Here is a 3,339-nt window from a genome sequence, read left to right as displayed (position 1 = left end):
AATTTTGGCCATGTCCTTTTAGGATGAAAAATTTCTTTTGAATTTTACAATTTCATTATTATATTCCCTAACATTTTTTTTTTCATTTTCAATTTACTCGTTTGTAATTATTATGATCTTTTCATTTTGGGATGAAAAATTTCTTTTGAATTCCACAAATCATATTCATATTCCTTAAAACTTTTTTTTTTTTTTTTGTTACATTTTCAGTTTACTCACTTCTAAAAATTTTGGTCATTTCATTTTGGGATAAAGGTAGCTTTTCACTATTATATCATTAAAAATGTCTATTTGAGCGTAATGCAACGCAAGCACATGTGTCAAAGCTTATTTGCTTTTTCTGACTTATGTGACTAATGCACGAGTAATGGTGTTAACACCATTTATATATATATTATATATATATATATATATATATATATATATATATATATATATATATATATATATATATATATATATATATATATATATAAATATATATATAAATATATATATACACACACATACACAATCGTTGCCCTCGACATTAATCTTAGCTGATATCAAATCTGGTTCGCCGTCGAGACTGCAAAAATATGATTCTTCAGTTTTGACTGGGTAATAGAAATATATGTTTTTTGCAGACACTTTTCGAATATAACAAAAATATGATTCTTCAATTTTCACTGGTTAATAGAAATATTTGCTTTTTGCCGACACTTTTCGAATATAATAAATTCTACGCGTTTGTAATCATTTTGTCTATACGTGTGTATTGTAACATATTTTTACACTCAGTGTGGTTGATAAATATTTCCTAAATTGTAACTTCTTTGATTTATGTTGTATTTCATTCTATTTCCTGATATTTTTCTGTACCAGTGGTACAAATTTAAGAATGAATTGAAGTTATTTTTCCTAGCATACGTTGTCGGGAGAAAATTGACCCCGAATGACTGTTAATGATAAGGTTATGAAAAATTGTATTTTTTCACAATCACTCTTACAACATCCATTCAGCAAATGTAATATTAGTTTAGACCTTTTTTATTTATAGTTTATAGCTATCTCCAGCGATATAGCAAAGGATTTAAAAAAAGGCATCAGATATGTTTAATTCATTCATACATTCACATCACGTGACAAGTAGCAAGACTTACAATGAACGTAAGTTAATGCGTTTACATATGTAATATAAGAGTGTAAATAATGCACGGCTAAAATGAGATATATAGACTGTGCTAGGTAGTTAATAATTTAGACTTAACTGACATTTTTATCTATTTATTTATTCATGTGTTAATTTATATTTTTTGTAATAACTGATCTCTTTCTGTGGATTCTTTTACCTTCTGTTACTTCTCTCAAATGAACACCGTAATTTTTGGAAGTTTGAATTTCAAGCCAGTGAACCCCGTGGTGGGCTTGTTCCATATGAGTTGGGATCACTTCCTGAATAATAATAATAATAATAATAATAATAATAATAATAATAATAATAATAATAATAATAATAATAATATATTCTTCTCTTTTCTGTGGGAGCCGTAGCTCTCCTCCATTGAGGGCGACCAGTTTTTTCGTTATCATAATAATAATAATAATAATAATAATAATAATAATAATAATAATAATAATAATAACACGAACATCGTCTTCTTCACCTTTTCAAAGAAACAGCATTTCCGGGAAGCCGTCAGACCCACCAGTTCAGGAGAAAACCCACCCCGACGGAGTATACGTATCCTGTTGTGACGCCCCGGGTGGGGTTGGATTCTGGGAACGAGGGAATGGCCCAGGTGGGGGAATGGGGGGGGGGTTGTAGAAGATGCCCTCCTCTCGCGAAAAGGGCCTCATTAACAGCCTCATTAGGGAGGCACAGTTGATGCTCGGGCGTCTATGACCCCCTTCGCATAATTCATCCGCAGTAAAAGAGTAACACAACTTTACGGCAGAAATGTGGAAGTTCTGACAGATTACCTTAATTATGGCGGTGACTTGGCACCATTGGCGGTCAGTCAGGTAGCCTGATCAAGATTAATATGTGACGCATTACAGGGTCTTTCTCCTCATTAGACACCGTAGGGATCGTGCGTCCGTCTGTCCGACTGTCTATATATCTATTATCTGTCTATCCTGTTACTAAAAATAGAAGACGCAAAAGTTCATGGCGTTTTTGTAACTATCTATCTATCTGTCTATCTATCTATCCTGTTACTAAAAATAGCAGACAACAAAAGTTATTGGCATTTTTGTATCTATCTGTCTATCTGTCTTATTACTAAAAATAGAAGACGAAATTGTATGGCGTTTTTGTAATTATCTATTTATCTATCTATCTATCTATCTGTCTATCTGTCCTATTACTAAAAACAAAAGAAGACAAAAATTCATGGCGTTTTTGTAACTATCTATCTATCTATCTATCTATCTATCTATCTATCTATCTATCTATCTATCTATCTATCCTATTACTCAAAATAGAAGAAGACAAAATTTTATGGCGTTTTTGTAACTATCTATCTATCTATCTATCTATCTATCTATCTATCCTATTACTCAAAATAGAAGAAGGCACGAAAGTTTATGGCGTTTTTGTAACTACGGAATGCGATAAGTTCGTTCCTGAGTACGAGTAGTGTCATTAAAAATTCTCACTGAGTGTAATTGTGCTTTTTTTTGTGGGATGTTGGGGCATTGGTTGGGGCATTGTGGTATCTGCGATATGTGGTTGCAGCTCGATAGTTCGTTAGCTCCTTATTTTGTACTGACATGAAACAAATCTGTTCAGGTTTAAATTTCAACTTTCTGTTATGTTCCTTCGTCTGTTTGTATATTTGTAGAATGGTAATTGCATAATGTTTTTGACTGTAGGGTAATATGTAGCTGGAATTAAGACTGCCAAGAATATTCCTTTTTTTTTTTGTTAATTAATACTACTTGCTACTGTTAGGAGATAACAGAATGCCATAAATAATATGAATGTCATTCATGTGGTAGATGAGGAATCCAGTAATAAACAGTTGATGTGGAAACTGTTTTATTAGTTTTCTGTAAAAGAAAACTATTGTGCCGGCTTTGTCTGTCCGTCCGCACTTTTTTCTGTCCGCACTTTTTCTGTCCGCCCTTAGATCTTAAAAACTACTGAGGCTAAATGGCTCTCTCTCTCTCTCTCTCTCTCTCTCTCTCTCTCTCTCTCTCTCTCTCTCTCTCTCTCGTAATTAAGTGTTCATTTTCCATATATGGTTATCGCGCAGCGCGATCTCGGTATGCCCTCATGAATACACAAACGCAAACTACAATATCCATCTATAATTTCACCCGTAAAACTTAATACCACGTGAAAGTTAGCATATA

The sequence above is a fragment of the Macrobrachium rosenbergii genome, chromosome 15, assembly GCF_040412425.1.
Source record: "Macrobrachium rosenbergii isolate ZJJX-2024 chromosome 15, ASM4041242v1, whole genome shotgun sequence".
Taxonomy (NCBI): domain Eukaryota; kingdom Metazoa; phylum Arthropoda; class Malacostraca; order Decapoda; family Palaemonidae; genus Macrobrachium; species Macrobrachium rosenbergii.
The sequence above is the reverse complement of the archived record's forward strand: the minus strand, read 5'-3'. Positions refer to the sequence as shown.